Genomic DNA, 21992 nt, shown 5'->3' on the forward strand with positions numbered 1-21992 from the left:
TTTTGTGGAAACAGGTAAAACTACGCGCCTGGCAAGCGCACCTCTTTCACCTTGTCATCGCACGGGGAGGGAGTCAGAGGGCAGGAAGGAGGGGGAGCGGGGATATAACACTATAGGTTCAGCAGAATTGTTATTCTCCGCTACTCTGCATAATTAGTTTAAACTGCTTCACCACGCTGCTGCATCTGCTGTCAGACATGAGTACAACGGTACACATTTCCCTCAGAACTCACATGTCCGCAGCTTTTAGCGTAGTTTAGAGAGGCAAAGTCATACCAGCGTATTTACATTACAAATTGCGTACCTGGTACGCAAAATGCGTACAGGTTGGCAGGTCTGTATTAGGGACCCGGGTCTAGATCTTGTTCAGCTGGTCAGTGTGAATACAATGTGATGCCTGTGGTTGCTGTCTCAGACTCAGGTATGATATAAGGAGATGTGAATGCAACCGTTGCCCAAGCACTGGGTACTTGCAAGAAAATGAAGCTGTTCTGGAATATTCAACATTTTATGTCTCTTCAAATAAGAACATTGTGTCTTTTAAGCTGCGCTGTAGATGTGAAAGTAGAAAGCTGACGTCTTTAAGGATGAAAGATGAACTCTGTTGTGCACAGGGAGCATAAAAAATTGCTGACCCAAATGTTTGTCATGATTGTCTTGTCATTCGTTCTTCTTTTTGGCAGATTTGCAAGCAAATATGTGCATACCACCACCTACTGCATAGGACAAAAATCATACCCAATGGGCTCTATGCATGCATTACTTCCACATTTGACATTAAGCTGCTTACAAACTTCCAGCTGGGTGATTGAACGCAGAAGAGATCGATGTATGATGGCTGAATTTTTTGCGGTATACCCACTGTTTGCAGAAGTTACTCAAGGTGACTTTCAAAGAAGAGTTAAATTTAGCTAAAGATGTACATTGTGGCACACTGCAGTGATGTCCAGAAGTACTTTTAACCAGTCTTTGAAACATCATTTTAGTATGTTTGGATGCAATTATGATTAAGACAAATACAAAAGCCAATCCAAAAAAAAAACAAACAAACAAACAAAAAAACTGTTAAATAAATGCAGTATAGGACGGTTTACTTTTGCCGAACGATGACAGTAGGTTCCATTTTAGCCTAGTAAGTATTGTTGGGCTGAAGTTGTCATGCCGCCTAATTTTCCATGGGAAATACATCACACCCTACCGTGTATAGAGCCAACTGTGCTCAGACACAGAAAAATGTTTCAAATATGACAGCAGACAAGTGGCAGAAAGCAGACCAGTCACTTTAACTGCATACAACCATACAACGCGTGATTTCAAGCCGACTCTATGACAATCTCTCTCTCTCACTTGTGCACACACAAACAGCATCACGATCAATGTCAGCTGAAGGTCTGCAGATAGGCTATTTCCTGCTTGTTCATGTCCTTAATTATTAGGGGGCAGAGCATTAGAAAGGCATTCCTGCTGTTTATGTTTTCATGACGATAGACAAAGGAAAAACTGCCCTACAGTTGAGGACTCTGCTCGTGGCACTGTAGGAGAGAGTGCAGTGGTACATCCAAAACATCAACCATGTCAGAAATCTATCCAAGCAGTCAGGAGCAGCTGGTTTGGCTGTGGTCAGGCTGTGGTCTGTCGCTGTGTCCTCCTGTACACTGCATGACAAAGGATGCATGATCAGACTGAAAGTCGGCACAACTAACAAGATACTCTGCGATTCAAAAACCATGTCTGAGTCTGCTGAAAGTTGGGCACTGTACACCTGGCTTAAGCCAGTACATCATGAATGCTTTTAGATAAAGGAGACTAGATATTAAGACATAGTTTTATTTTACTTGCTCTTGTTTTTTGTCCAGAACTGTCCTATGATTTAGACCACAGAACCACTGTAAAATGTAATTTTTCAACAATGCATTGGTATCTAAAAAAATGTAGTGTTTCTTTCTTATATTTGATCTTCATTAATGTGGTGCAGAAGAAGCTGCTTCATAACAATATCTCTTGTATTTTTTTTCTAATTTGTTACTTTTATCAAATCCCCCTTCTTCTAACTAAATCTATTGTGAGATGCCAACAGTCCAAGAGCCTTCAAACAATAACAAATCAAATACCTGATAACAACTCTTGGCAGCTCTCTTAGCGTGAGCATGAATCATTATAGGCCTCAACACAACAATTAAGGGGAATTGTTGCTGTGTGACTGCTGTAAAATGCATGCAACTGGGAAACACTAGCCTTCATAGTCCACAACAATGGACAATGGTAATGCAAACTGTTTCCCAGAAGCTCAGAATTTCATGGAGGTATTTTTCTACTCTTTTTCTGATAACCGGTTAATTAGGTTGATTTGCATTTAAGCACTGTCCTCATCTCCTGAATGCATGTAGGCTTAAATTATCAGTACAACTGGCAGACTGTATTTCCGCTATTACAGCTCAGTAGCCACACTCTCAGAGTATTTCTGCAAGTCATCCTGCTTCCTGCCAATACAACACCACATGCCAGGCCCCTCGATGCATCTCAAATATCATAAACCACTGTTGCAGGTTACATCAGTGGCATTGAGAGGATGTTGGCTTAAGCACAGAACAGTAAACTACATGAGAGAAAGACTTATAAAAAAAAAAAAACTGCAAACATGACTCACACAACCTCCCATTGGCAGACATAATGAAATCCCAGATCACTTTATGTTTTCCAGGTTGCCTAGAGAGGGAATAGAGGACATCTCACTTTCAATCCTGCTGTTTATTTGCAGTAGTAATGGCTTTCCCTGTGCTTAAACTGACAGTGTAGCTAATGACTTGCAAAGTGTCTCACAGTCCAGTACTCCCATCAATGCTACTGCCAACAGCTGCTACATTAGGGAACAGTTATTGGCCAGGCAATGACAACTTGCAGGTATCCAACAGCTGCATATGGACAACATGCCTAATTGTTGGATGCTGTAATTAGAAAGTAACTGCTGAGGTAAAAGAAAGCTTCAGAGGAGTATTTACCAGGGATGCCCTGATCATGTTTGTCTACTTGTTTACAGATGGTCTGTAAATGAGACTGGCTAGTTCACTACTGATACTGATCATATTTTGTGCACCTTTGCAATAAGATAGTTTGTGAAATCTAATCCCTGCTAGATATTCCACAGCTAACTGTAAGTGATATTATTAGAAAGTGGAAACGTGTAGGAACAACAGCAACTCAGCCACAAAGCATAACATCATGTAAAATCACAGCCCATGGTCAATGACAGCTAAGGTGCATTGTGTGCAGCAGGAGCGTCCAGGGAGTGGGATTCCATGGTCAAGCAGGTGCATGTAAGCCTCACATCACTAAGTCCAACGCCAAGCGTCAGATAGAGTGGTGTAAAACACACTGGACTGTGGAGCAGTGGAAGCATGTTCTGTGGAGTGACGAATCACACTTCTCTGTTTGGCAGTCAGATGGGTAAGTCTGGGTTTGGTGGATGCCAGGAGAACGCTATCTGCCTGACTGCATTATAACTGTGAAGTTTGGTGGAGAAGGGATAATACGGGGCTGTTTTCAGAGTCTGGTCTAGGCCTCTTATCTTCAGTAAAGGCCAATCTTAATGCTTCACTCTACATTCTGGACAATGCTATGCTTCCAACTTCATGGCAACAGCTTCAGGAAGGCCCTATACTGTTCCAACATGACTGTGCCCCAGTGCACAAAGCAAGGACTATAAAGACATGGGGTGATGAGTCTGGTGTTAAAAGAACATGTCTGGCCCTTACTGAGCCCTGACCTCAACCTCACTGAGCACCTTTGGGATGAACTGGAACAGAAACTGCAAGCCAGGCCTTCTTTGCCAATGCCAGTGCCTGACCTAATAGATGCTCGACAGAACGAGTGGGCACAAATCCACTCCAAAATCTTGCGGAAAGCTGCTCAAGAAGAGTGGAGGCTTTTATAGCTGCAACATGGGCGTGGAACTGAATTGTAACAGTCGGCGTCATGGCTCATTGTCAAAGATAACTGATTGAGCTGAGTCAGGATCAGGCCAAGTCTGATTCTAGATGATATACATGTTAAGTACAAGTTTGAATACAATATTATTACAGTCCCTGTTGGTGGAATAGTCAGGTAACTTAATACTTTTGTCCATATAGTGTATTTTCTAATGAGACCTGGTCAATCTGGACTTCAACAGTAATTAAATTGTCTTGATGTTTCTAATCTTCTGCTCTCTCATCTTCTGTAACTTTTTAAAGTATGAATATTGTGGTCGTATACATTAAGTCAACATGGATAACAAATTCAGACCTGAGTGTGCGAGAGGGCTTGTGTGTACACGAGTATTTTAGGAGAGGCTGTTTTAAATGGCAAAATGCATTTCACTAAGTCATTTAAAATACCATGCTCTGGAGACAAATAAACAATTGCAGAGCAACAGAACTGAAACTGTTCCCAGGAATGCTGACAAACTGGTGAAACAGGTGGGGATTGAAATGTCAGGCAGCAAGATAATTATGGGTAAGGCCTGTCTCTTCGCCTTCCTCTGCCAACTCAAGCACACTATGCCACTGAAAGAAGCTCATGTACCGACAAGATACCTTTGAAAAATCTGTTTACCATATCCTCCAGCACAGCAATAAGCTATACACAGAATTGTAGTATATGTGGCTCTTGCATGTTGTTGTATGCTTCCATCAAATTTTCACTCATCAAATTATGTAAAATCTTAAGTTAAGGTTAAAAGAATCAGAATAGAAAAATGTAAAAAAAAAAAAAAAAAAAAAAAAAAAAAAAGAGTACATAAGCAAGAGTTTTTTTATCCCTGAAAAAGACTTGCATTGAAGTGTAAGGTTTCTGACAGCGATAAGTCAGCTTGAATCAGCTGTTTAGACTGGGATATGGTTAAAAAAACAAACAGTGGCAAGGACTGAATGCAGTCCAACCACCAAGTTACCTACAAGGCGCAAAACATCGTCTGAGGAAGACACTGTGTCTTGCAAAGAAGCATGTAATAGATGTATTTAACCTTCTTTAAACAAACTTTTGGCTAAAGCATGATTATTGACTCATCTTTATGTCCAACACTCACTTTTAATGGGAGGTTTCATCTATCTTCAGTTAGAAAATTCCAATTTGTAGTTGTTTGAAATATTCATTGCAGCTGCACATATCATCATCTACACTCCACCCTCATCACTCCCTGCAGATTTTATTAGGCTACATGCAGAATTTGAGGAGTGATGAGATGGTGTTGTAACCCAAATATCAGAGCCCACAGGTGGATGCTCAGGGTGGTCGTTGGGTTTGCAGAGCAAAGAGCCTGGAAATGCTGCTGCACCAACTGGGAGGAGGTATTTCAGGTGATGGGATAATGTTGTTTGAAATCTGCACAGCTTGAGTTCTCTGCTTAAATGAGAATGCAGGCATCACTCTATTGTATGTACCGGGTCAAAAAGATGGCTGCATCAGGATATGAAATTTAGGATGCAGCACCTTCGGGGATCTGCCTTTAATGCATCAAAATAGTTCACTGTTACAACTTTTCTGCTTGACTAAACCTAGGGCTCAATGACAAAATTCCCAGGAAATAACAAGAAAATCAAAGAATGCAGGCTATAGGGCAGAAACCAATGATTAATATCCATCTTAATATATCAGTCATTAATTCTTGATAAACCTTCTTCAATGAACTGCCAGGAGAAGTGAAAACTGTCATATTTACCGGTGACAGAATTTAGATTTTTTTCTTTTTGAAGAATACTGCAAAATGCACTAACAATCATGTGTAATGTTGCGGAAACAGTGTTAGTTTTTAAGGTGTTTTTAGCTGAAATCATAACATCTAAAGCTGGAGTAGGTTACTTTGTGGAAACCAGCAAGATGAAGAGGCTGTGAAAAACGTCAGCCACATGCAAACAAATGAAAGCCCACTGACAAAGTCATGGTGCAGGAGGAGTCAAAGAGAAAGTCGGGAGCTAAAGATTGCAGCATATTTTTGTCATTGCTAACTGAACTCTTCTCTTCAACTCTTGAGCAACAGACTGGCTAGTTTTAGCTCGTGGATGACTCTTGTCAGAGCACAGTGATGGCAGAGTAAGTATGTGCACAAACAGGAGGAAAGTAAGATAACAGGCACATAAGCCACTCAATCATTTGATCCAGTTTAAAATGAAAAGGTGGACTTACTGCAGGTCTTAAGTAGGGCTTGGAAATTCATGGCAAACAAAATTAAATTGCAGTATGGTCGCTGCAACTTTCAAATCACAGTGGGTGCAATATTTCTCTACCTGAAATTTGTGTCAAAATACCGGCTGAATACTTTTTTACAGCATAGAATTACATATCATGCAATCTTTTATTGGCATTTTTTAGAATAGTGTACAAAAAACATCCTATTGTCTTCATTTCTGTATGTTTTGTTCTCATTAAATATGAGAATTACATAACAAAAATGATCATTCCCTTTCATACAACAGCTCATATCCAATTTGCAAAATGAAGTCAAAATCATCACAATTAGATATTTTTTCAAAATTGTTCAGCCCCAGTTTAATCTAATATTTTGTTGGTTATAGTATAGAATGAATTATTGTTTGTTTTTGTTGAAAAATACATGAGATGAGGAACTTAAGAAATAATTTTATATCAAATCGCAATCACGATATTGGCTAAAAAAACAAACAAACAAACAAACAAAAAAAATCATAATTACATTATTTTCCCAAATCATTCAACCCTAGTCTTAAGTAGCCAGAAATCCCTTTTTTGTCAGAGTTGTTTTGGTTATTGAGTGCTTTTTTGATGTTATTAAGAATTTGTAGAACCTATTTACTCAAGCTTTAAGCAGCTAAAATAACAGAACCCTAAGAAATGTTCTAGATTCTGTCTTACAGATTAAAAGTAAAATGAGCTTTAGTACAAAAATACAGATTTTTATCAAAAATCAGCATGCCAGGCATATGTACATTGGTGTAATCTAGGGACGTACGATATCATTGGTCTGGTATCAGTATCGGCAGATATTAGCTTAAAAAGGCAAATATCGGTATCATCAGATATCAAAATTTCTGCCGATATTTACATCTAATATTTTGCCTGAGTATTTCAGCATACATTAACTGTAAATTTTGTCCATTTATACTGATAAATTAGTGGAGTTTTACGCTGAACCAACAGACCTATGTCAGTTGAGGTCATTTTATTTATTTATCCTCATTCTTTAAACCTTAAATTGTTTTTTTAAAGTCGAAAGTTTTTTTTCCTTGGTCGTCCTCAAACCTTAAAGTGTGTCCAAAAAGGACTGAAATTTCTTGTCTCAAAAGCATATCTAAACATTGGTATCGATATCAGCTAAAACAAATCTGTACATTTCGGCAGAGTGGATATCAGCAAAAATCCAATATTGTGCATCCCTAGTCTAATCTGTATTAATAAATCCTATGTGTTCTTAACTAGCTGGCGTGTGCACACTCAGGGACATCTACATTTAGAAACACCTTCAATAACCCATATATGGTAATATCACACCCCTTAAAAACCAAGTGTCTATTTTTAACACCCTTGAATAAAATAACCCTTGACTGATATTAAACATTAAAAAAGATATGTAGTACATTTCTGTGACTACTACTACCACAAAGACAAGAAAAGCTGTGCCACCTAAAACAGACTACAATTGAAAATGAACTGAAAGAAGCCTGGTCTGAAGGGAAAATGGTCATTATTTGAGTATTTATGGTAGATTCACACTTCTGCATCAATGCAGAATTGTCCACGTCTGCATCACGATGCTAACCTTGCAAAGCAGATGGATACGCCCGTTTCCTTGTTTTTCACTGGTGAATCCATCTTGCAAAGCTCCCGTCTGAACTGCTTGGGCCCAGTAAGAAAGTGACAGGACCAATCAGCGATGAGGGGCAGTATTTTCAGGCACAGCAGAGTCGTGACATAAACAAGCAGCAGCAAGAGAGGATACAATTATGGTGGAAGACGCTGCTAAACCGCCAGTTTTATCAGAACTTGACAACAATTCTTTGTTAAAAGAACAAAGAACAGCAGTGAGTTGTTTTCTTTTCAAAAACGACAAAAGTCGAGTACTGACATGTCTATAGTTGGCATGTTTTGTGTTATTCCTCGTAGCTGCGCATGCACAGCTCGATAGATGCTACGTCACGTGTTTTGTTGCTCTTATTGGCCCGTAGAGATGTGACAGACAGAACATTCATCCAATCACACTCCAAGTTTTTTTTTCAAAGCCTCTGCCTTTTCTCAAACATTTCCTATTGAAACTTTCCCAGATGGATGTGTGAAACAAATCCATCTAGCGTGTCAGGTTATCACAATGCACCATGAAAATTATTTTTTTCAACACCACCAAATATCAGTTTCTGCTAAGTTTGTTTGGACAAATCAGCATATCTGCAAATATCCAATATGCAACCCTAGCTTTTCCTTAAATAGCTGCAAGCTATTTATTATGTAACTAACTAATCCTCATGGCTCTAGGTTTAATAGATGTTTAATTTTTCCTAGCCCAGACACAATGAAATCCAACTCAGTAACTTTTGCTTTCAAACTGCTTACTAATAAAGTTTTTTTACAGTATTGTTATTACAGATTTTAAAGAAAGGTGTATTTCCAAGTCAGAATAGACGGATTGCTCAATTATTGCCTGAAATGGCTCAGCTGTTGTGGATCAAAACAGTGAGAACAGGCTGGCTCGTGGAGAGCATGTGACAGAGTGACCATTGAGGCTAGGAAGTGAGAATGAACCTAACAGAGGAACACACAGAGTGTTAGAGACTTTAACTGTAGGCTTTCATAATACTAAAGCTTTACACAAGCAGACTACTCACAGCCTGTACACTAATGATTGCATTTACTTACAAAGAACATAAAGAAGCCTTGTTTTTCTCTATGTAGTTCACACTCTAAGTGTACAGCAGCATTTAAAACCTTTCCCATTCACTGACCCACAATGTGTTCATGTTAAATAATGCACTCTTCACTTAACTGCTTAACCTTGTCAACAGGCCATCATTACTTATGAATGAGTGCCTTGGCTGCAGCAGTGACAAACCTGTGACATAGATCAAGTGCAGAGATCTGGCACTCTGCTCTGGTTTGAGCTACTAACTCAGTCAATACTTTACACCAACTATTCAAGGGACAATCTGAAATTTTAACACTTTTAGCACTTAGAATCGTTAAAGAAGATTCTAGCTGTGCCCTTTGTTTTTTGTAATTCCAGTTTTAATCCTGTTCACTAGCTATTTAACCAGCAGCCTAGTTTGGTTATTCAAAAAAGTAAAGCAGCCAGTCACGTGTACAATTCTTTTATGAAGTCAGCTATTAAACACAAGATCACTTAAAGTCTCTGTTTCTAATTACTGCAAGAGGTCAAGCATGTAATCATGTTTTGCAGATGGGATATTAAGACAAAGCAGGTCTCTATTCATTCCCACTGTAAAGACCAGGGCCTGGTTCTTGGTTTAGCTCTGGTTCTTCTTTCCAAGGAAACATAGGAAGAAATAAAGAGGTAAAAGAGTTAGCAGATGCACTAGATTGTGTTGGTGTTAATCATGAGTTAGTGGGGAAAATGTGAAAAGATTCCTCCATGTTTAGTATGGTGAGACTAATCCTTCTAGCCAACACAATAACACAAGAATGGCACTCTAGGTCAAGTCCATAGACAGTAGAAAGTAGTGGAAAAAGTCTGAATGACATCACTTGGCTACCTAAGCCATTATTTGAAGCCAACCATGGCAACCATTTTAAAACTATTTTTGGCTAAAATGTTGGAGCTGAAAAAACAAGAAAGAGCATTTACAGTGCAAAGTATTTAGACCCCTTCACTGTTCTAAATTTTGATATTTTGCAGCCTGATGCTACAATAATTTAGATTAATTTTTATTCTTATTCATCTGTACTCAGTACCCCACCATGACAATTTTTTTTTCTGCAAATGTATAGAAAATAAAACCCTAAAACATCACACTGACATAAATATTCAAACCCTTTGCAAAAACACTTAAAATTTAGCTCTGTTTCCACCTGTAAGTGAGATGTTTCTACACCTTGACTGGAGCCCACCTGTGGTAAATTATATTGATTGGACATGATTTGGAAAGGCACACACCTGTAGGAGGCCTCAAAGCTGAGTACAAATCAGAGCAAACATTCTGTTGCATTTTTTTGTCCATGCAAAACACATGAAGGCTTGCTTGACTTTCATATGGAGTTTTTTTTGCAAGTGGGTTTTCATGTGTATTGCACTGAGCAGAGGCTCACTCTGCAAACACCTAGATCAGTGGAGGGCTGCAGTGATAATTGTCCTTCTGGAACTTTGTTGGGACCATTGTGGGACACGTTCACCCAGCCACTCGAAAGACGAAAGCGTTTCACGATGATCTCTCAGATCTATGAGAGATGCCGTGATGTTTGTCCTTCTGAAATTTTTCCCATCTTCACACAAGATCTCTAGAGCTCCCTGAATGACCATCAGGCTCTTGGTCACCTCTCTTACTTACCTTCTCCCCTGGTTGCTCAGTTTGGTCAGATGACAAGCTCTTGGAGGAGTCCTGGTTGTGCCAAACTTCTTTCACTTCAGAATTATGGGGGCCAGTGAGATTTTTTGCTTTGCCAAGGGTCTGAATACTTATGTCAGTGTGATGTTTTAGTTTTTTATTGTTAATACATTTTCAAACATTTCTAAAATTCTGTTTTCACTTTGTCATGATAGGGTACTGAGTGTAGATGAATGAGAATAGAAATATTTTTTGACTGTAGAATCAGGCTGTAACATAAAGTTGAAAAAATTGAAGGGGGTCTGAATACTTTCTGAATGCACTGTACATAAGGAGTGGCTGGCTGCTTTGACAGCCAGCCTCAAGTGGACACTCGAGGAACTGCAGGTTCTTGCACTTTTTTTTTTTCAACAAAGAGGTGGCTGCTGGTTACACCACAGAGTGCTTGAAGAAATTTGGGACGGTAATGTGTCCACTGACCACATCTGGATGAGGTCAGAGGGGGGCTGGACCAACCTCTTGCTTTGTCTGCACAAAGACTCTTGTGTTTCCAAAACAGACCCCAATACATGCGAAATGTCAACAGTCTGCATTCATTAATGTCCTTCTATTTAACATGGAAATCAGCCAATGGCAAAATACCCATGATTCATATGATTTTGTGAGGGCAGAAGTAAATGTGTGTGAAGTGATGATGTCAGGAAGATTTGGCACAAGACGAACGTGCACACCGGCGCAAAAGAAACTCGTGGTTGGCACAGTGCTGTGGTATAGTCTTCTCTAAAATCAAACTTTTCAATGTGCACTGCTGACTTCAGGGGGATCAATGACAATGTGAATTTAAAAACACTTTACTTCTTCTTTCTGGGTGCAGATAAAGATTAATAACCAAACACTGGGCTGCACGGTGGCACAGGGGTTAACGCTGTTGCCTCACAGCAAGGTTAAATAACTTCCACATATTACCATATTGCTTTGCCATACTGCCACCTACTGTTGACAACCAGAGCTACCTCATATACAAAGTGCAATATACTCATTATTTTTGATTTAATGACAGTCTTTGTAGGATCTACAAGGTCTCTTCAGTGTGCAGCATCACAATGGGTTGCAAACACCTATTATTACAAAACCACGGTTGCAACACACCCCAGTATGCACCAAGGTTCAAGGGCCCCTCAATGCTGCTTGCAGCCCTAGTAAAGTATAATCTTCAAATATCCTCTTCAATACATCAGTCAAAACATTTAGAAATATCCATAGGCCCTAGATATTTTGATCTGAGCACATATGGGCCATTTCCCCCTCTTACATCATCACATATATACAGTAAACATAGCATAAAAAGTAAACACATTTGTGTTTGGTAGACTATTTCATTGTTGTGACAATGTTTCTTTGCAATAAATCTTATACCATGGGAAATCCTGTTTATTTCCCTTTAAAATGGTGCTACATTTGTAAGGAACATACATTTGTAGGATGAGCAGCAGAGCTGAGTATGTGGGTTACACCCATGAAACATTTGCCAAATCTTTCCTGCCAATCCTAAAAGGCTTATTCTGCCATTGACTCTTGTTTGGTGGATTGGATTATTAAAATCTAAAGAAACAAGACATACTGGAAATGTAACAATTATTCATTTAACAAACAGAAGCCTCAGTAACGTGTGGAAGAACCATACACAGACACAACAGCCATGCACCTCCTCCTCATGCTGGTCAGCAGCCTGGTGACACACTGCTATAGGATGGCATCCCATTCTTCAACCAGCATTTGACGCAAGTCAGCAAAATGTGGTTGTGTTGGTCACTCTGGCATGAACAGGACGCTCAAGCTGATCCCACAAGTGTTTGATGGGGTTGAGGTCAGGACTGCTGGCAGGCCATTCCATCCTCTCCACTCTGAAATTCTGGAGGTAGTCTCTGATAAACCCCGCTCTGTGGGGGGCGAGTGTTCTCATCTTTGCTTCCAGACTGTAGAGATATGAGATCACCTCCGGTTGCAAAATCTCATCTCGATATCTCTCTGCATTAAAATAGCCAATCAGGCACCTGATTGTCAGCACTTGGGGGTTCCAGAAGCTCAAAACAAGGGTCAAATGCAACAGAAAAAAAAAAAAACAACTGTGTGGCACTGGCAGAGAAGGTTTGGCAAATTTTTCACTGCCGCAACCCACATACTCAGCTCTGCTTCTCATCCCACAAATGCATGCTCCTTACAATTGATTTGAATTGTCAAGAGGCATTGTTACAACAAAGAAATAGTCCACTGGCTATAGATATCCACTGGCTTTAGTTCTGAACAGTAAATAAAAAGATGCTTAACTGAGAAAATGGAATAAAGTTGTTGTTATTGTTTTGACCAGAGTGAAGAATTCTATGTCTCAGCCAAAATGTAAAGACAAAAGATGTTGGGTTTTTTTTGATGGAGAGCAACCCATGGGAGACTAAAATGCTCTCTTTGGTCTGTAGATCATGGTTAGTAACTGCCAGATATTCAAAGGGAATTTGCTTTAATCTGATTAAAAGACAGCTCTACTATTCCTTAGGGCCCAAATTAACACAGAAGATTAATTCACTGATGTTTACACATCTTTTTTTTTTACCTCACACAAATGCTGTGAATGCACTCTGGCTTTGTAAATAATGTCTCAGTTTCTAGCGAAGATCTCTGAAGCAATATTTATAGACAGACTATTTTTATACATCTTCCCACCTCACCTTTTTTTTCTTTCCTTTGGTAACAAGTTATTATGATGATGTGGTGAGATCAATAGAGCTGTCATTGCAAAATGCAGGCTGAAAAAGCTCCAGTAAATGTTGATGGCTTGCAGACTGATACACAGTACACATTGGTGATTGGACGAACAAGGGTGCTGCACCTGCAATACTGACACCTGCATGAATGATGATGATAGCTAGACTGAAATTTTAAAAAGCCCTAAATACACTTTCTCTTCCTATAGACAATAAAAAAGCAACAATGTCAACATGTATTTAGATCTAGAATTGTGTCCAAGGACAAAAACATCACATCAGTAACTGTATGACACTACCAGTATTTTACTAGCAGACATCCCAATTGTCTTTATCAACAGAGACACACCCCTGAGTGGAATTCTCAAAAGATCACAGATCTAACAAAGCCCTACATTGCTCCAATGAAAACTGAGTTGCCTCCCCCAGCATGTGCTCATGTAACAATAGACAAGGCTTACTTGCAGATTGTTCCTGTGTCAAGCTGGGGCAGGCTGTCACACTTTTCCATCACATTAATATAAAAATGAAGGAAAATTTTAGTAACCAAGTAACTCTGTACATATGTTGTCAAGGAAACTTTTAAAAGAGAGTGTGACATTATGGTGGAATGAACAGTAAGAGGGCAACCCTGAAGCAAGGCAGCTCTTATTAATTTAATGAAAAGACAGTGTTGTTAGAAGAGGGGGCTTTGTCTGTTGTCATTTAATCTAAATAAGCCTTGAGTAAGGGGCCTAGAAACTGTTACATGTTTAAAATCCCAAGCCAAAGAAGTTCAGCATACTACAGAAGGCAAACTGCAGTTTCTAAGGCCTCCTTTTTATTCAAGACATTAGCTTTAATACGTAAGCCATACTGGACTCTGTTAAAAGATCCAAGAGTAAACAAGTTTATCAATGTTGTCATGACGGTGATGATACAGGGTAGCACACCCAATTGAAGAAAAATGTCAAACACTACACTGGGCCTGTGCTAAAAAATGAGAACAGCAATATATCGTCATGCACACCTTGCTGATACACACATCAAAACAGATATTACAGAATTGATATTGCCATAGGTGCAGTGACAGCAGTTTTAAAATACACTGTATATACCCCATGGTGCAGTTAACAAAAAAGCCAGCAGATGGCAGCAGTTGTAAAACTGCATGATGCAGTGCATGCCTCCTTTAACCAAAACAAGTTACCAGTCAGACTGGTAACATGGATCTTTGTGTTTATCTACAGCCAGCAGGCTAAAAGCAAAGATACTGGATTATTTCAGGCTTCTCCAAACACTGTTTTACATGACAGTTTCACATGAGCCATACAAGCTATAAGAGGGTAAAGCACTGCAGCAACACCAGTCTTCATTGACACACAACACCAGGCTTATTAGAGGTTAGCAACAACTGCTAGGCTCACAGGGCTTATCTGTGTCGTCCCAGCTAGAGTTGAATGACATTGTAAACTCAAAGCTTCCCTCAATTTCTGATCAGAAGATGATAAGCAGCACTTTATGCTTTATTTGTAGAGACATGAGCCAAACGGCTGTGCTGATAACAATAGCTTCAGGCAGCTGCTTAAGGAGTGTGACTAACGCCGTTTAATCCTCACTCCTCTGTTCATTACAGAAACTGTGGTGTTGTTTTATGCAGAAGTAGAGCAAACAGTCATTTTTACAAATTCAAGTGGGCTGATAGTAAAGTGAAAACAGACTGTTATATGAGAGTGACTATTTCAACCACTTGGATCTCTGAGGATCTACAATATAGAACAGTTGCTGTGGGGACTCCAGGGTTGGGCATGTTTATTATGTCATGTTTATTACCCCAAATTAACATGTGCATCCTATTTTAAGCTTTTTGAAATACCCGGCCTTACACTACAGTGCTTTAGCCTATTGCTAATTTGCCACACACTGCAACATCTGACCTGGTCAATCCTTTGACTAAGCCTCGACCAAAACAAGAAATCTTAGTATAATAAAAATGGATAAGACCTGCTAAGAACTTGAAAGGCTATAAAATGTGTCAAACTTTTGAACAGTCAAAGGTTGTAGGCCAATTTCTAGCCTGGGTAAGCGCTGCTTGTATTAGAGTAAGTTTAATATGACGCACCCATATTGTGGAAAATAACACCAGTGAAAGGTCACTGCACCTGCTGCTTAAAACCCTAAACCTCTTTCCTTCTCTAAGAGCTGTTTAAATCCTGTTTTTGTTTTGCCTTAGAAAACTGACACCTCCTGCTCCAATTCTTCTAACATGACAGCTAAACTGCACATTCACATCATCACATCACATTCACAGAACTCCTGAAAGTTTCTATGTTTTTTCTGGAGAAGCTGTGAATGCAAACAGTCAGATTTTCATCCAGACTTTTTCCCACCAGCAGTGTGGTATATTGTCTGCATGAGTTCAGAGCTGATGTGAGAACAGAAGGAACTATTTAAATTCACTATGGACGAGTGGGTAGGGTTGTTGACTTTTATTTGTATTTTAATTATTAGACACAATGACTTTTTAATTTTACATTGTCAGCATGCACTTTGAAAAACAAGCAATACATTAATATAAATAAGTGAAAATTCATCACAATAAATCAACAAAAAATATTTCCATGGCCAAAATATCACAACAAACACTGAAACATTAACAAAGCACAAACCCATAGACAAAAAGAGTGTAACACAGTATGTGGCAGAGTAATCCTGATTATCTTGTTTTCATGAACATGGGAAGTCAAAATTGTAATGGAAACTCTTAATTGCTCAGCACTACTATGAAAAAAACCTTTAAACAACAACAAAAAAGCCAAGCATTCCAACAACCAGCAGAGTATTTGCAGCCAAAAATCAAAACAACCTTAGCCTTCTTGCTTTGGAACTCTATGGTCATGCAAAGCCAAATATATAATAAATAAATAAATACATAAAAAATAAAAAAGCTATACTATTTACAACTCCAACAGCTCTCTTTTAATTAGACTTGGAGCTAGTGCTTCAAACACATTAAAACTTCACTTACAATGTAAATCTGTTGTTGATTTTAAAAAATGTATACATTGATGATGTGTCTTTTTAACTTGTTTAGAAGCTGCGGATATTCAGATTATAACTATTGAAGGACTATGAATTCTTGGATTTGGTCACCTTTGGAATTTGTTGGTGAACTTAAGCCTAAGCACTTAACTTCCTTCACTGTAGTTCAAGTTAATTTCTCATTATGAAGGCTGTTTTAACTGAATTGTCACATAAACTTGTTTTTTTTACCATTAGAAATGATATTTTTCTGGATTTATTGTACACTGCCATATATTTAAAGATTACAAAAATTCATTGGAGATTCCTATTTGGGATCAATGTGTAGCAAATCCATGTCAAATTTAAGCAAATAAAGAAAATACACCTTTATACATCACATGAAAAAAACCTCATCTATGTTCAGAAGAAATCAATATATATACATATTATACAAGACCAAAACATGCAAAACAAAAACCTCTGGATCTTATTACTTCAGAGGGGCTTGTATTGAATAGAATCATATATTCTGACCGAATTACAAAAAAAGACAGCATAGGTCTCTAAATCTCAGCATTCTTGAGTCTAATGCAAGCTTACAAGTTAGTTTAAATTATGCTGGAGTTAATGCCAGTCTTAAATTTAAGAATTCTCCACTGCCCCAAATCTTGTCTTTAAAAACAAGGGCTAAAACTACAGATGAACTCATTTTCAAAACCATTGCCCCTCACCCTGACAGATCATAAGTAACTTTCCTTTAGACCACTGGTTTTTGACTGGTTGGCATCAGGACCCACCACAACCTCCTTGACGACAAATTGCAACCCAAATTTCCTAAAATTTTCAATCAAAACCAAATGTTTTTAATAATGGAAAATAGGGGTTAAGACTGAACAAAAGATGTGATGGAACAAAGAGATGAAGACATACATAGACCTTTTAGGCACACACCTGCAACCCACTGAAAGTGGCATTGTGACCCACTTTTGGGTCCTGACCCTTCAATTGAGAACCAACGCTTTAGCCAACAGTAAGATTTAGGTAAAAGTTTGGTCTATTCCGTGTTCACAAGATTTTTCATGTTTATTTTAGGGTTTTAGCCTGAATTGTAGACAGGACAATGCCGGAACCTAGGTAGAGAGGGCAGGGAATGATGTGCGGGAAATGAGCAACAGGCCTAATTTGAACCCAAGTCACCTGCTTCAAAGACAACAGCATCTGTATATGGGTCACAAAGACATAAACACTAGGCTGCCAGTGCCCCTGCAATAAATAAAATGTAATAACAGAGGGTTTTTTTTTTACTGTGTCTTATCACTAAACAACACAGGAAGTATTTTTTTTAATAAATTAACTTTCTTAACTCTATATGCAGCATAAGGAAGGGGGAAAACTGCAATAACATTTCCAAAAGATGGCTGTGGAAGTCCAAAGTTCAGAAGCATCATTACACCTGAATCAAGAAAAAGTTTAAGTGATAAATACTGAGGACAGGAGAGGAGAAAGTTTAAGAATCCCATTAGCATCAAAACAAGGGTCTACAGTTTACAACTGTGGTACAGGAGCATAGATACCTATGACAGATTTTGTGATCAATCAATCATTCTTACATTGGCCCTGAGGATATGAAAGCCTGTTTATAGGTCCAAAAGGTTCATAACAGCTCTCTGGGGTGCAGCAGTTATAGCAATAAAACGTCTGAGATGTGTAAAATACTCTTTATGGGCAATGAACAATGATCTGCCGGTGTCTTTGAGGTTGCCTATATACTTATACAGGAGAGACAGCTATACAATAAAGGAGTACAGTAACGGGGAAAACTAAAGAGAGACCACTGTAAACATGTCTGATGGCAGCAGGTCATTATGCATGGGAACTTTGCAAAGCAAGTTACTTTACATTTTAAACATACCTGGAGGTCAATGTGTGCAAAGAAACCTGTAAAACACCTTGCTGCTATTGACTTTAACCATCTACACTGATGGGCTTTTACCAGACAGCCCTGGAGTGAAACTGTAGGCCCACATAAAGACAAGCCTTAAGGTTGTAAACAGTTTCATTGCAAAATAGGTCACTTATCTTCCTTCAGGCCTTGAGATATGTGTTGTTCAAAAACAGATGGAAAATCACACATCTAGACTTCTGGTCTGTTAAGATTTTCTAAGATGAACACATTTCTCAGATAATTTCAAATGTTTCATGTTCTACTTGCATTTTTGAAGCTTTAAGTGAATAACAGAGAATGCAAACCTGCTCTTTGCAGTTATGATTCCCCAGTGATGAGGGATGCAGCATTTTATATATATCCTCAGTGTCTCTGACTGCTCCCTCACTTGAGGATTATCACTTGATATGGACTCGGTGATTCAATTGAGCTTTCTTTGAACCTTAAAAGCATGAGTGTAAACCGATTTCTGTACATTCCTACTGCCATTTCCAAAGCCTTTTGTTCTTCCTTCCTCACCCCCCCCCCCGTCTATCCAGACATCTCCTTCACCAAGGAAATGGATCAATAATGAGTTCAAATTTACTGGCAAAGTGCTTACCTTGTATCCTCAGTGCCATTCAATCCAGCCTGGGACTTGCATCTGCCTGCTGGAGAGTCAAGTTTCACATTTCCATGATGCTCAGGGGGCTTCCGAAGAACACGTTCAAAACAGGAGAAATGCTAAATTAGTACATGTGATAAAATAAAAACCAAAAAATGGACACAAAAGGGAGTATTTTCTTTTAGGAGAAGTTGCTACACTGGTCACCTTTGTATCACATGTTCGTTGGCTGTGACCTTACCATATGGCATTTGCCATAACACATTCCCTATGACGGTTATCATTATAGGATTCTGAAAGGAATATTAGCCTGAATACTAATAAATATGCTACGTGGTCTCAATAAAACAGTGTTGTTAAGCTTTGGTGGCACAAATCTACTAAAGACCTGTGTAACCAGCCTGTCTTGTGATTCAGGAAAGATTACAAACTAGCAACAACGTTGACCGACAGACCTGCCTTTATTAGCTTAAATATGAATTCAGCTACAACTATGTGGTGCAAGTAATATAAAAGATAAAAAAACTGACTTGTTTTCAAGTTCTACTTGTCGAGGTCGCCTGTCAAACTCGCAAAACCTTTCAAAAAGAGCCAAGTGAAATATATCTTACCGTGTCAGGGGGACTTCATTTTTTGTCTGGATACAACCACCAACCAAACGAATCGAAAAGCTTTTCTCAGCAAAGGTACAGTCTCGTTTGTGATATCACTTCCACGTACCAAGTTGTATCAACGGCTCGTTTTCTCGCTCAGCCTGTTGACAACTGACTAACTGGACCCAGTTCCTTAAAGGAAAAACGCAGCAGCATACCAAGGCTAAAGTAATCGAGTCAGAGCATTTGGATAGCTTGTCGGCGGTCTGGTGGAGGATTGACGATCGATTTTTCCACGCATCTTCTTCGAAGCCTTAGATCGTATGAGGCAGATGTGAAAAAGTAAACATTGTAAAATGTAAATAAGTTTTTACAGTGTTTCGCCGTCCTTTCTCTCTTTCTTATCGACATCAGAAAAGTAAAACACAAAGTGGAAAGTTAGTATTTTGAAACACAAAATAAAAACTGTGCAATTAAATAAGCAGCATCTTTTAGCGTATTAATATATTTAAAATGCAACCAGAAGATTACTGGACCCATGACATTTTCTCCGGGTTTATCATACACTTTTGTCATGTAAAAACCTTTTACTAAGTCAGTTCAGTGCATGCTCTTTCCTTTTGAACTGATGCCATGTTATTCAGATGCCATTGAACTATTAAAATGAAATAATGTAATATGTGACAATGGCCACCAAAAAAAAGTCTATTATGATACAAATGAATTTTCTATCGTATAGAGACAGTTTGAATAAAATCTACATTTATTAAGCCCAGTCCTGTGATTTAAGTAGTGACCAAACTAATAGAGCATTGCCACCTAGTGTTACTTTATAGCAACTGTTCTGATTAAATCGGGGAAGTGGAGTTTATTTGAAAGCCTTCAAGTTTACTATTTGAGATATTTAAAAAAACACGAGAATTGGGATTATTACCACATTTTATCTGTTCTTTTTTATTTGATCTGTTGTAAGCTCTGTGCTCTGACATACAGTCCATTCATAGTGTATTCAAAATCTCTTCACTTTAACTTATGTTGCTGCCTGATGCTACATAAAATAGTCTCATTAATCCACACTCATTACCCCATCTTGAGAAAGTGAAAACAGAATTTAAGAAATTACTGAAAATCTGTGAAAAATAATCACCTGAAATGTCACAATGACATTAGCTGTCAGACTCTGCAAAACACCTGAAATTAAGCTCAGGTTCCTCACATTTCTTTCACTCTTTGCTGAGATGTTTCTAGTCCTTGGTTGGAGTCCACCTGTGGTAAATTAAATTGATTGGACATGATACGGAAAAGCACACACCTCTCTATAGAAGGCCTCACAGCTGACAATGCATATCAGAACAAAAACCAAGCCATGAGGTCAAAGGAACTGCCTGCAGAGCTCGGAGACAGGATTGTTGCAGTGAAACACATGAAAACCCTACTGGGTTTCATTTTAAGTTTTTGCAAACTCCAAGCAGGCTTTTATGTGTTTTGCACTGGGAGACACTTTCTAGCCACTCTGCCATTAGCCTGGATCTATGAGAGATGCAGTGATGTTTGTCCTTCTGAAATTTGTTTGATCTCTACACAAGATCTTTGGAGCTAAGCCAGAGTGACCATCAGGTTCTTGGCCACCTCTCTTACTAAAAGCCCTTCGCCCCTGATTGCTTAGTTTGGCTGGACGATCAACTCTGGGAAGAGTCCTAGTCATGCCAGGCAATTGAGAAGTATGGAGGCCACTGTGCTCTTGGGAACCTTCAGTGCAGCAGAATTTTTTTGTAACTTTCCCCATACCTGTGCCTTGAAACAATCCTGTCTCTGCAGGCAGTTCCTTTGACTTCCTGGCTTGGATTTTGCTCTGATATGCATTGTCAGCTGTGAGGCCTTCTATAGAGAGTAGAGGTGGGAGAAAAAATCAATTCTTAGATGCACTGTGATGTGGAGGTGGAAGATTCTGAATTTATAAATGTCCAATAATTAATAATTGTTTTTAATTTAAATCTTTAATTCTGTGTAATAACAGGAACAAAAGGTGGAAATCTGACATGCCGCACATAACAGGAAGATTTATATTACCAGTTGTTCATCTGTGAAAAAGGACATTTTTATGTTTTTAACTTCAGATGTTTAAGAAAGAAAGGATGCTGCTTCATTTGGTTCAGTGCAATTGTAAATTTCCAGTTTACACACATCTTCAATTAGAGGAAAGTGGAAATTTAATTTGTCTCCACATTTCTAAATACAAATATAATGTTTATATTATGTTTGACACAATGAGAACAAAAGAAATGTAAAAAGAACCCAAGTTCAGCAAAATGCATCAATAATTGATTACGAATCAAATCGTAGCCCCATGAATCATAATCGAATCGAATCGTGAGGTGCCAAAAGATTTCCACCTCTTACAGAGAGGTGTGTGCCTTTCCAAACCATGTTCATTCAGTTTATTTTACCACAGGTGGACTCCAATCAGTGTTCAAACATCTCAGTAATGATCAAGAGAAATGGGAGGAACCTGAGCTAAAAGAATTTTTGAAAAGGGTCTGACTGCTGATGCCAGTGTAATATTTCAACTTTTTACTCTTCATTAATTTG

At 38.7% G+C, this 21992-nt stretch overlaps 1 protein-coding gene across 2 annotated transcripts in view; it reads right to left on the minus strand.

The window, feature by feature from the left end:
* LOC121508167 (testis-expressed protein 2-like) overlaps nucleotides 1–19569 on the minus strand; it is a 61772-nt gene extending 42203 nt beyond the window's left edge. For both annotated transcript variants that reach the window (XM_041784773.1, XM_041784771.1), the window contains exons 1-2: nucleotides 19422–19569; nucleotides 18808–18896 (exon numbers count right to left, since the gene is read on the minus strand). The gene's annotated coding sequence lies outside the window, so the exon portion shown is untranslated. The remainder of the gene's footprint in view (nucleotides 1–18807; nucleotides 18897–19421) is intronic.
* Nucleotides 19570–21992: the final 2423 nt, after the last annotated feature.

Source organism: Cheilinus undulatus, linkage group 4 (genome assembly GCF_018320785.1).
Source record: "Cheilinus undulatus linkage group 4, ASM1832078v1, whole genome shotgun sequence".
Classification (NCBI taxonomy): domain Eukaryota; kingdom Metazoa; phylum Chordata; class Actinopteri; order Labriformes; family Labridae; genus Cheilinus; species Cheilinus undulatus.